Here is a 13,802-nt window from a genome sequence, read left to right as displayed (position 1 = left end):
TAGCCGGGGTGGGCAAATATGTCAGGTTTTTATACCCCGTGACTGGGCAAGTGATGAGTGGGTAAAGCCCTGTTTGTGAGAGTGTAGTTTTGTTCTCCTGTGTTGCCACGGGCATTGTATCTAGTGCGACCCATTTGGTATTTTGTATCCCACCTCCATCAGAGTCCTCCACATCCTCTATCATCTTCCACAAATCTAATAACTCTTTTCTCTTTGGAAGTTGTTTCCCTTCATATTTAGCGGCTAAAAATGTGCTCATGTGCTCCAATATCCCTCTATTGTGGGTGCCCTGCTCTGGCCAGGAGCGGGCCACCCCCTTGTGTCTCCACCACCCATTGTGTGATACTTCTCTATCTTGTCTCTGTACAATGGTAATGCACTACACATCTACTCCAATGGCGTCCCCTCTCCCATCTTTGCAATCTGTGCGCTCAAAACCCCAGCCTTTGTAATTATGCGCTGCACACATTTTATCACCAAAATCACTACCAGTCCACTGTCCCAACTCCCTGTGGCCCCCTATCAAAACGTCTGCCTCCCCCACTCAATACGTGTACAGCCACACCCTATCACACTACACACTCCCAAAACAAGTTCTGAACACTCACAAAGCGTAGTAGGTTTGTCTCCCCTCACCTTATTCTCATGATTTGTTTGTAGTTTTAATATCATTATTTATCATTGCTGTAATTCATTGTCTACCTTCCCCTGTCCCCATCCTGTCGCCCTGTGGGCGCTTTGAAACTGTTTTGATAATTGTATAAGCGCCTAACAAGTGACCAATAAATAAATAAATAAATAATTATACAAACTCCTATTTTTTATCTCCTCATCACAAAGTAAATGGCGCCATTATCTTCCCTCACTCGGAAAGGCTCCCACACTCCTATTTTTCCTCCATAAAATGTATTTATTTATAGTGCGTCAGGGAGCCCGGAGACATCAGGGTGCACATGCACACAAGAAAAATAAAAGATAGACGGGACAGTGTGAGGGCGACAGGGCGATCATGGAGTTCCTGGGTTTACTACTTGGAGAGTGTAGTCTTGAGTTTTCTCCTGAAACTCGTCAGGTTGTTCTCTCGTCTCAGTTCGCAGGGGTAGGGAATTCCACAGATGGGCGGCCTTTTCCTTTTTAAATGATGGGCATGAGACTGGAGCCAGGTAGGAAGAGTGGAGGCGTCTGGCGGGAGTGTGTGGGGTCACTGCAGATTTGAGATATGAAGGGGCACTGCCAAAGAGGCAGCGGTGGACGATGGTGCAAGTTTTGAAATGAATGTGATCCTGGATGGCCAGCCAATGCAGGTCTTTCTGATGTTTTGAGATGTGTTCCTTCCATGGGATGTTTTTTTATCATTCGAACCACATCATTTTGGATTCACTGACATCTTTTTAGACTGGTGTTATTAGCCCCAAGAAGCAGTGCTTCACAGTAGTCCAGCCTAGATAGGATGGTGGCGCGACCGATGGTGGCAGCATTCTTTTCAGTCAGAAAAGGTCTCCAATTTCTGAGAAGTCAGAGGTGGTAGTTGCTGTTTCTTCTAACCAGATTGGTGTGCTCACCCGATTTGAGTGAGGCTTCCAAAGTGATGCCCAGAATGCTGACTTTATGTTGGGCTGGGATGTTGATGTTAATGATCGTGAAATTGCTGTATTTTGCACTAAGCTTACCCCTAGCCTGGGAAGAACCAACGATAAGCTGCTCTGTCTTCCCTCCGTTAATACACATCCAGTTTTTGGACATCCAAGATTCAATGTGTCCGAAAAGTGAATGTAGTCTGGAAGAGTACAGCGAGTGGTCCCCACTAAGTTCCATCACAAGTTACGTGTCGTCAGCGTAGTTAGTAAAAAAGACGCAGAGGCTCTCTAAAAAAGCACAGATAGGCTGGATATAGATGTTAAATAGCACCAGAGACAGCCTGGTGCCTTGTAGGACTCCACAGAGGATGGGCGCGTAGGGTGAGAAAGCATCTCCCCATTGGTTTCTGGAAATGCAATGGAGCAGGAAAGATTGAAGCCATTCAACTGCTCCACTGGAACAATTACCAATGGATTCCAGGGCTTAAAAGAGACGTTGGTGGTCAAGCAGATCAAAAGCTGCAGACATGTCCAAAAGGACCAGCAGGCCCGTCTTGCCGTTCTCCATGACCCCTAGCATATGGGATTGTAGGTCAAGCAAAGCCGTTTCCGTGCTGTGTGCCGGTCTAAAGCCAGACTGGCCCTCATGTACGATGTTATTGGCGTCCACATACGATTGGTGTTGTGTTGTGGCTAATTTGTCTAATATCTTCAAAAGAAAGTGACAATTTGTTGTAGGCCTGAAATTAGTGGGATCTCTGGGGTCAAGGCCTGCTTTTTTGTAGAGAGGTGTAATTGTAACCGCCTTGATGGAGGAAGGGACCTGCTTGTCCTGGAAGGAGGCTTTGACGAAACATGTCAAGAAGGGAGCAAAGAAGGCTCCATGTTCAAGGATGATTTTAGGTGGGAGGGGGTTTTCTGCACCCGAGGCAGGTTTCATTCCTGAAAGTAGCTTCTCTATATCTGATATCTTGATGGGGCTGAGGGAGAATTTAGGGAAAGTCTGCGAGGCCGTCAAGGCCTCAGTGGGATTGTCGAGAGGTTTCAGGTTGGACTGTGCAAGGAGGACCTGATCCCTTTCTTTGGTTATTTTTGCTTCAAAGGCTGCCTGGACCCTCCTGCAGTCTAGTGCTGTGGGCACATGGGGGAGGGCAGTAGCAGCAGGTTTTTCCAAGATTCTAATGATTTGGAAAAGTTGTCACGGCTTATTAGATGCTTCTTCTATTTGGGAATTGAAGAAGTTATTTTTGGTTTCAATTATTTTTAATTTGTAGCTCTTGTCTGTGGCTTTCCATAGTTCCTATTTTCTTCGGACGGTAGTTTCTGCCATTTAGCCTCGAGGGAGCGTTAGAGTTTTTTTAGGACAGATAGTTCAGGGGTAGACTGTTATTGCTGGGAAAGGCTTGTCTAGACTTCATTGGAAGATTTAAGTATACTCACATATACTGAGAACATGTTTAACCTTTTTCCTTCCTTTAACCTTTCCTTTCTACAACTTCAGAATCTGCAAAGTATAACTAGTCATATATAAATGCCATTGCTATCCTGGTGAATGAAATCACCTCTGGGTGTAGGAATTGTGAGAAGTATATTCAAAGAGTATTCACTAACTTGTTCTGATTCTGAAAAGTATTTTAAAGTATATTTGATTGTTACATATCTTGCCCTTTTTAAAGAACGCTTATTTAAAAATTGATGTTAAATAAATAAACAAAATAACTATTTATAACTGAAACCTTGAGTGTAAGTGTTACTTGGATACTTGTGAACTGGGGACTTCCAGCTCTTTAAGATGAGTAGCAATACCCTTGAGATGGATGGTGATGCAGATTTTAATCAAACATCAATAATTCAGATGACACAAATAGCTTGGCAAAAGGTTTGTCTGTTTTAATGTAACTAAGTAAAACAGGGAGTACAGCAAACATCATCAATTGCTCGATACTCAACTCTCAACTCATTTACGAAAAAACATATTTTTTAAAGACTAAATGTGTCACTACTGATGTGTAGACCTGCGTCATTACCAACGTCATCCTACGTGGGAAGCTTCTAAAACCTATCGGGAAGCGGGATTGGCTCTAAGTGACCTACTAAGCATAGGTGTAATATTTATATAGAGTAACAGAGAGAAATAATTGGATAGTCAACAACAGGTGTGACAACTAAGCCCTCCCTTCAAAATGGCCACTATGAACGTCACTAAACGTACAAGGTCCCATTGGCTACACAACTTTAGGACCCCCAACTATGTGGTCCTCTACGATTGGCAGGCCACTAACCCCCGTCAATAACTTTTTACCTACATGAGCAGCATGCAGACTGAACAACCAGATGCGGGTGAGCTTGTCTCGATAACAGCTTCCCACCAATTAAAAGGACACTCCATCATCACCTCAACGTTTCAGTGTCCATTAGTGTCTGAAGTTGGCCTTGAGTTTGTACTGTTCTCTGGGATTTTCTAAGGAGTATGGGTACTGTCTGGCTTCGGTGCGTAGTTGTGATCTCCTCATGCGTCCAACTTTCTTCCGTCACGTGACTGGACACCATGAATTGAGCCTTTCTCGTGTATTTAACTGTATTTTCCAATAGTCCTCTGACGTCTTTGTTTATACTTGACCTTCTTGAACAGGAGCTTCTGTTCTTTCACGTTAATTTTATCCAATGTCAGCCAATTCTAGTTCTGATAAGACCTTGGCTCTTTGACTCATCCAACTCCTTAGCTGAAATATATTCTGTTTAATTCATTTGCTTTTGTAACTGCGACACTGAATTTGAGGCCTTCCTCATTGTTCAAGATTGCTATATACGTAGTGGAACCTTCATTTTTTATTCAATCCATATGTATCTATGAGGTATATATGTATATGTTGGCGCTTGCTGTGATCTATTTACTATAAGCATTTGGCTAGCTTCATGATTGCTTTGCTGCTTGCGTTTCATTGCATCTGTACACGTTTAAACTAACTAAATATCTTCCTCACGTTTATGGCATACGTTTCTTCATCTTGATCCCAAAATGTCACTTATCCTTAGAACTTCTTCCTTCTTCATAAATCGTCTGCCTCGCAGGTCTAATTATCTTCTATCTATGGAATCGATTGGGTTTCGTATGACGTCACCATTCATCTTGGTCATTTAGTTTCTTTGTTTCTTCAGGAATCATATTCAAATGACCATCATATTGTCTTGGATGTAGGTATGGTTTCCTTAATGGATACTTTATTTCCCATATTCTCTTAGGTATAGGCATTCTTATGGGTACTGCACAGAGTCGTTGCTCTTCTTCTTTTCTTACCTTCTGATTGGTGTAGTATATGTCACATACTTTGGTTCATACTTCTCAGGTAATGTATGCGTGGTAGGTGGAGTAGGGGTACTTGGCTCTTCCTCTACACTCCCCCCTTTGGGCGATTTATCGACCACTCTCACATCTTCTTCCACATCCAGAAATCCTGGTCTGAAAAAGTGCCTCTTAGGGATCCATATTTTTATGACTCCTTTCAGGCATCCAGCTCATGCTCATCCTTGTTCCATGTCATGAGCGTGCACTGTCCACTTGGACTGCAGTAGATCCATCTTCCCACATACTTCCTGTGGTCCTTTGGATACAGGAACGTCATTCCTTCGCGTGCATGGATACTAGACTTCACAAAGTCTTTGATCTCTTCATCAGTCAAGTCTTTAGGTTTCCATCCTGGTTCAACATTGATCATGACCTTTATCCCTATGGCTTTCTTTGCTGTCTTCTTACACTGGGAGATTATTATCTTGATCACACATAATCCAAGCATCATTAATAATAGCAACACTCTAGGAAATTTGAACATGTCTGCCATCTATTGTGGAACCCATGAGAAGAGATTTCCAAACCAACTGTCATCAGCAATATCTTCTACTTCTTCTATCATTTGACCATGGCGTTTCGTCAGCATGTTTATGGCCTCTGTCAAAGTTCCATTCTCGTCATCGCGAGAAGGTGTACATGTGCAACATGATTCTCCAATTTTGGCACAAACACCTCCATCCATGGCTGTGATCATGTCCACGACATATCTGTTCTGGAGAGTCATTGATATTGATATTGATATTTTATTTTTATCGTGTTCGTACACAAGTGTTTCAGAGTGCGACAAGGCAAGGGAGGGGAACAGGGGAGAACAAAACAGCGATCTTACTAGGCCCAGTGACATTGAGAACATGCAAGTGCATGGGAGAGGGGGAGGGGAAAAGTGCATGGAAGGGGGGAGAAGTGGAAAGTGCGAAGCAGAGGATAAACAGATAAATAACAATAAATAAATAATAAAGGCAACAAACAGTTTTAGTGCAGCTAGCAATTGGCAAGTGCTAGGTTTAAGGCAGCAGACAGGGTAGGTCTGATAAGTGCAGGAAGAAAAGGGGTGGGGCTGTATGGGTACAGATACAGACCCCAGTGCAAGGGGTGGGCCGGAGGCAGTGCGGGAGGGTGGCAGGGTGAGCAGGTACCTGGGCCCGGAGGACAGAGGGTGGCCAGGTGCATGGTGCCAATAGAGAACAGATCAGCAGTCATCAGACTTACAGCTCTCAGTTCTTCTCTGATCACATTGAATCCTTGTATAGTTGTGTTAATTGTCCGTAGTAATTCCCATCTGGTGATTTGTAACCACTTTGTATTTGCTCTGACCTGGATTCTTGGCATAAAGATCATTGTGAACACTGATGAGGTCTGGCTGAACCGCCTGTGTTCATATGGAATGGCATCAAAGGCTTCTATTGATTTAGCAGAGAAGTAATTCTCTCTCTTTGTTCGATTTATCAACTCCACAGATGTCCTCCTCCTTAGATGAGCATCTGCTTTTGGAAAACTGTCAATGTTCAGGTCACCTTTAGGAATCACCAATGCAGGAACATGGACATTCACCAATGTGCAAATTCCTCCCCAATCTTTAGGCAGTCTGATGTAGGCTTTTGATCAACAAGCCCAATAGTGATCCATGATTACTGCTGTTCCATTCTTCATTCCTGGTGCATCGAAGATTCGGCCACAGTTTTGATGTTCCCCCATTTTTCTTGTACCATTGTTCCTGAAGCAAAACTTAGAACTTTCTAATGGTACTATCTGCAATGGTCCTCCCCTGTCTTCGACCCATGTCAGTAGTTTAGCAAGTTTTGGCCATAATGGCTTGCATAACATTTGTGCATTCTCAATTGTTTCTTTATAGCACCCAATGATCATCCATACTCTGCAGATCAACACTCCTTTTTCCCATCCGTCTTGTGATAGTACTGTTGCCCAAATCTGCATTTGTCCTCTGTTCTTCCGTCAGCGAGCTTCTTCTGTAGTTTTTCCTTTGACTTCAAGATTTTTGTTCACTTCCCATCTAATACCAGCTCCTTTCACTGCTGGCTTCTCATATCTGATCACGTGATTTCTCGTCTGGGCTTTGTTTCTTGTCTTTATATCTTGTATGTAGTCATCTTCATCTGTCTTTTCAGTTGCCCATTTAAGAGAAGCATCGCTTCCCATAAATTGGCCTCTTGACTTACAAAGTGCTATGTGCGACAGGCAGTGTGATGTCTGGACATCAATGTATCCCTAAGGCTGCCCTTAAGGCTTTGTTTTGCATGAGTTGCAATTTGCTGAGGTTGGTATTGTAGACCCTTAGCAATAGCACATTGCAATAATCCAACTTGCATAATATCAGCGCCCTAGCCAGTGTGAGGCAATTGGTGGGAGTCAGGAATTATCGACTTAGTGCGATAAGTTTGGATGTGTAAGCCATGGATGATGAGCGTGTACTAATATGTTAGCGTCTAGCTATACGCCTAATGTTTTTACTTGATTAAGTACTGGGATATTAATTGAGGTGTAGTATGAATGAAGGGCGGCTATTTTAGTAGGGGATCCTGAGCACTTCTGTCTTCTCATCATTGAGACAGAGGCTGTTCAGCACCATCCTGTTTTGGATGATGGTGTATATTTTGTTAATGGTCAATGTGTCCTGGTCATAGTCTCCAGAGATGGGGATGAGGATCTGGGTGTCATCTGCAAAGCTGGTGTAGATGACACCCATATTGTCTAGTGCTGAGAAGAGGAGCTTTGTGTAGGCATTATAGAGTGTTGGAGAGAGGCATGAACCTTGGGGTACTCTGACCCAAATACCTAATGGCATGCTGTCAGTGTACAAGTCCCTCCCATAAACCTCCCCAAAGCATGTGCTGTGAAAAGGCGGCTAAAGAGAATAAGGTTGGTACGTTGGGAGTTCAGGAAGTAAATATAACAGCCTCTAATTGTTATAATTCTGTCTTAGATGGAGGTCCTAACACCAAGAGTAAATCACAGACCCTTTTCACAACCTCCCTTAACTTTGACAACTCTCAGTTCACAAAGCATTTAAAACTAACTAAATATAAAAGGACCAAAGCCACTATGGACTTCAGGATCCATAATGCCTGGGGTACTGGGACGAGGAAGAGGGACTCAGAGTCAATGAGGATTAAAGGTGCCATTAAACATAAGGAGCGGTCTAGTTGGGAGGCACCTGAACGGGACATTTAAACTCAGGCATGAGTTGCAGATGAGAGAAGGAGATGCTGAAGGCGTAGTAGAGGCAGCAGCAGGTCTGAATGCGGCACTCGCTGTGGAAGCAGAGGAATCGCCAGCTGAGGCCGACGCGGGAGAAGACGTGTGGCAGTGCAGAGAGAGAGTGCAGCAGGAAGCAGCATTGTGGAGACGAGCTCTCAACAAGCCGTGAACCACGCCAGTGGGGAAGTGGAAGCAGAGACCCCACAGAGCTGTCAGAGCTCCAGCGAAGGACTGTACTCACTGCAACAGTCATACAGAATCTTGCAGCAGAGCGGACAGACGACAGAGGATCCGCAGCAGTGCCAGCAAGTGAAAAGGGGACGCCAGAGAAGACCGGTGAGTTTATTTTAATTTCATTTATTGAACATTTATTTGTAAGGTGCTTTATACAATGGAATTGTGTTTCAAAGCACCACAATGCTAAATGGGAAGGGAACAGGGGAAATAATAACAATGGCAAAACAGTAATGTACAGTTGTGGTGCTACTAGGCCTTGTGGCATTCGGCCGTTCAAGTGCATGGAGGAGAACTGCAGGGGAAGGGGATGGAATGGGGAACAGAGGGGTGGGCAAGTGCTGGAGGAGGGCCCACAAGGCAAGTGCTAAGGTGAGCTGAGGAGGAGAACCGCAGGCTAAGTGACTCTCAAGGTGGGATGTGGCACCTCAAGAGGGGCTCGCATGGCAGTGCAGTGGGGGAGGGGTGCTGGCATTGACTGCGAGGAAGGGCCTGGGGTCCTAAAAGATTCATGAGGATCAGGTCACCAGTCACAGCAACAGTGGAGTGTTTAGCAAGGGAGGGAAGGAGGTGGAGAAGTGCAGAGTTTTGAGCAGTTTCTGGAAGCGTTGGAGTTAGAGGAGTGTAGGGCTGTAGCAGGGGAGTATTTAGGGAGGGTAGTTGGAGCTAGTGTGGTCCCCGGTGCTAGAAGGCTTTGTGGGTGATGCAGAGGGTCTTGAATTTGATCCTTGCAGCCACTGGGAGCCAGTGGAGAGATTTTAGGGTGGGAGAGATACGGTCCCTGTGCTTGAGGCCAAGGATAAGTCTTGTAGCCCTGTTCCGGATAAGCTGGAGGGGGCGAAGGGAGGAAAGAGGGAGATTGAAAAAGAGGCTGTTGGAGTAGTCCAGCCTGGACAGGACCAGAGCTCTGGAGACATTTAGCTTCCGGGGGAAGGTGAGAAAATGAAGAATGCCTCTGAGGAGGTGGGGCTGGAAGTGGGACTTCTTGGTAAGGTCCACGATGTGAGTGGTGAAGGAGAGAACAGAGTCAAAGATGGCCCAGAGGTTTTCGTTTTGGCCTCACAAGATGGTGGGGGTAGAGGTCCCAAAGAGGGTGGCCAGAGGGTAGGAGGAAAAGAGGGCATGGGTGTCCCGATGAGGAGGATCTCTGTTTTACTGGCATTGAACGGATCATTCGCTGCACACCTTGCCTGAATGGTGGACAGACAGTTGGGGATGAGAAAGGGGGAAGAGGGAAGAGAAGAAGGTAGTTTGAAGGAAATCTGTGTGTCATCGGCATAACACTGGAAATGAGGAGATAAAGAGCAGAACAGGTGAGCAAGAGGGGTGAGATAGATATTGAAGAGCTATGACGATATGATAGAGCCCTGGGGGACGCCACAGGTAGAGAGTGTGGTGGCGTAGGTGAAAGGGCCCAGTTGCAGCTGGGAAGGGCAGTTAGTGAGGAAGGAAGTCAGTCAATCCAGTGCCCGGTCAGTGATGCCGAGGGTATCACAGAGTCGTTTTATGAGGATGGAATGGTTGACCATGTCAAAGGCAGAGGAGAGATCGAGGCAAATGACACCGCATACAGAAGAGTTGGAGTCAAGATTTGGAAGCATAGTTTCACAGGTATTCAGGAGAGCAGTTTCTGTGCCTCTGGATTCCCGGAATCCAGATTGATGGTCATGAAGGCAACCAATAAGATCAGTGTCAAGGGTCAGTTTGGGGAGGGCCAACTTTTCCAAGAGTTTACACAGGAATGGGGTAGTAGAGATAGGGCGATAGTCGGGCAGGAGGGGGTCAACAGATGGCTTTTTTTAGGAGAGGGTGCACAAGGGAGTGCTTGAGGGACAGAGGGAAAGAGCCAGTGGTGAAGGAATGGTTACAGAAGTCAGCAAGAGCTGGGCTGAGAGAGGAAATGTTGTCCTTGATGGTTCTGGAGGAGCAGGTGAGCACCTGTTTGGAGGAGGCCTTCATAGAGCGGATCACTTTAGAGTCCTCATCCGGTGCTATGGGCAGGAGGGAGGAGAGTGATGGAGGTGGGAGGAGGGGAGCCAAGGGAGACAGGGGAGCAGGCGTGGTAGAGGAGGGGATTGAGGACAGGATGTCCTGAGTTTTGTAAGTGAAGTGAGAGGCCAAGGCAGTGCAGAGAGCCTGAGAAGGAAAGAGGGAGGTGGAGACTGCAAGTGGAATGGCGAGTTCCTTGCAGATTTGGAAATGTTCAGCCGTGTTGTTAGGGGCTTCAGAGATGCAGGCCTGAGATGCCAGGTGACCCTGGTGTGCTCCGAATGAGACAATTAGCAGAAACTGATATTTTTGAATACCAAACAAGTAAAGCAAGACAAAGGCAGCAAGGGAGCAATTCCCCTTATATGGGACACCAGTTGGGGGAAACCTGTAACCCGCATTGCCAGAAGCCAAGAGCCCGCAGAGGAGCAATACAAAGGCAGCAGGGGGACAACTCTCCTTATATGGGACACCGGTTGCAGGAAACCTGTAACCCACATTGCCATCAGCCAAGAGGCCAAGAGGAGTAATACATAGGCCGCTGGGGCGCAGCTCTCCTTATATGAGACAATAATTGGGGGAAATGTGTAACCTGCATTACCAACAACCAAAAAGCTACAGATGAGTAATACAGAAGCAACAAGGGCGCAACTCCTTTTTTATGGGATACCAACTTGGGGAATCTGTAACCCACATTGTCAGGAGTCCTGAGACTGCAAAAAGAAACAGTCATTGTTCAAACCTCCTCACATAGGATACTGGTGTGGAGAATCTTGGTACACAGATTGCCACCAACCACAATTGTAGTTGTAGGAGTTTTCATCCTGGCAGGTGAGTAAACTAGGAAAGGGACCAATAGTAGTTAATCCTGGCAGGCGAGTATACCAGGAAAGAAGATGATTTGAAGAAGTGTGTTTGTGTTATAAAGGTGTTGTAGAAAGAACATGTTAACTTTATCCGCTTTTGACGGACTGTTGCGTCACCAAAAGTAGATGCTGTGCTATCCTGACAAAAGTGTTTCCTTTGAAGAATAAGTGTGATATGATAATAATTGCCTGACATTTTTAAGAGAACTATTGCCTTGGTTTATGTATTTGTGTTTTGAGAGAGAAACATTTACTTTACCAAGCAGGAGACTGTGGAGAATAACAGTTGTTTTGATGTGTGACCATGCATCTGTGGGAGAGACATTTACTTTGCTTAGTGTAAGGACGCAGTGAATGGAAAAGACTTCTTTGTGTTATACTGAACAAACTTTGTTGAATCAGAACTTTGCTCAGGGTATTCCTGAAGGGAACCCAACCCTGGTCACAAGGAGTACTTTCTAAAACCTTCAAGGTTGAATTGGTATGTTGTTTTGTTGAACTAAAGACAACCAAACACTCCATGCATAATGTTGTTGTGTGTATTAGCGTGAAGGTCAGCGACTTTCTGGACACTACGTCATTTTTCTTTAGTTTTGGTTTACTAGGCAGGGACATCCTTCTTAGGATATGGAAAGATAGGTGTTTGCCTCACCCCTTTTTATTTAATAAAATGGCAGATCGTGAGAAATCTAAACCTTTATGTCCATCTCGCATTTCTGACCCCTCACAGCATACAGGTGGCATCTAGTAAAGGGGAAACTATTACTGCGGCCAGAGAGTGAAACTTAGATTAGATTCCTTTATCATACGTATAAAGTATACAAATGATCGTATCTGCCTGCAGTCTGCTTGTTGTCCCCAATATGCGCACCATGAACTCTGGACCAGCCCTCAGAAAAATAACGTAAGCACATTCCGCAAGGTGAAGGCCTACACACGAAGCATGTGCAGAGTATCTGTCTCAAGTTTTCACGCAGTACCTACAGGACAAGCCCCCTGTTTAGTTTCACTAAAATAAAAGAACTTCCAAGGACATGGGGTGTCATCAGTGATGTCATCAGGGATGTATGATGTCATCGGGGTGACATTTATGATGTCATCAGTGATGTCATGTGTGTCGGTATGGTAAGTTCACGGTCCTGTAGCTGGTGAATTTCTTTGGTCTTTAGATTTGGCGCTGCAACCATAACGCCACACTAGTAACGTTTTTTCCCATGAATTTCAAAGCTTTTTATTACAGCAACGTAACAATACAGTCGCTTTAACAAAGTTCATTCCCTGAATTTTAATGATTTTTGTAAATTAAGTAGCTTCATGATGTTTCAGAACTGTAATCCTCTGTTAACACATATGGAAGAAGTATAGCTCCGCCAGGCAGCCGGAGCAGACATAGGGCCTGACCTCATAGACAGCCTCTGGCGGCCATGGCCCAGGACAGACTGACTCGCACAACAAGGCAGACTATGCCCCAGGTAGCAGCAGCAAAGCTATTTCACTCATTATTTCTAGCTACTTTTCCAGCAATTTTGGAGAAAATAAACACTAGAGGGATTTGCACCACATTTGTGAAAGCAAGTTTTTGGGACCTTGCTGCTGCTCCTCGCGCAAATCTGGTGAAAATATGTCCAGTGCTTCGAGTTATGGGCACCGCACAAGTGTGCTTTACTGCAAGCCAATCGGGATTTCAGAAAAGTTGGGACCCCTGTAACTTTGCCCCCTCCTTGGGTAAACCGCATGCACAGGCCCAAACCACTTTGAGTCAAGTCCATAATGTCTTTGGAAAGGTTTCGCTGGAGTCGTCTTACTGTGGGGAGTGCAACGTAACCATAACTTTGCATAGACTTTTCCCGCTCAAATCAATCAGGATTTCCAAAATGTTTGGATCCCCATAGCTTGCTCCTCCTTGATGAAACAGCACCAAAGTGGCCAAAACTATTTAGAATGGGTGCTATATTTTCGGCGACATTTTCGTGCAAGTTTGTTGCACTAAGGACTAAGCCAAAGTTATAAGACACCTAAAAAGTGCTCTTACTGCGGGGAGTGCAGCTTAACCATAACTAGAGGCTCGCTATAGCGGCCCCTGTCATGCACATGCATTAATGTCCTCAAGCAATGCACAAGTTCGCGAACATCGCAGAAATGTCCCTGAACAGCTGCGAGGCTTGTGAACATGGGGCAAAAAGCAGCACTTTCTTTGCCCTTTGATGACACCCCACCACATCCTCCCCTCCCCAGAGGTGGTTTCATATGTAAGACGCGTGTACTGTTGTGTATTTAAATATCATCTTATTGTGAGGCACATGTTCTGCGGGTAAAGTTTGAGAATGCATCATGGCGTTTGTTTCAAACGTTTTGACGCTCCTCCCCTTTCTCAACTGACCAATCAGCACCTTTACGCAATGTCTGCGGATGTTATACACATGTTGTGGTATGTTCATGTGATGTAAAGGCACACCGCTGCCTGGACTCTACACTCTCCTTAAATAGACAGACGAACGCTGTCGTCGCTGCTTCAGCCTACACATGCAAGCTGATCACAGCCTGCTGCCATTTCCTTTCCACCCAAAACTG

Source organism: Ambystoma mexicanum, chromosome 8, assembly GCF_040938575.1.
Source record: "Ambystoma mexicanum isolate Mex_15411 chromosome 8, UKY_AmexF1_1, whole genome shotgun sequence".
Classification (NCBI taxonomy): Eukaryota; Metazoa; Chordata; class Amphibia; order Caudata; family Ambystomatidae; genus Ambystoma; species Ambystoma mexicanum.
Note: the sequence above shows the minus strand (reverse complement) of the source record.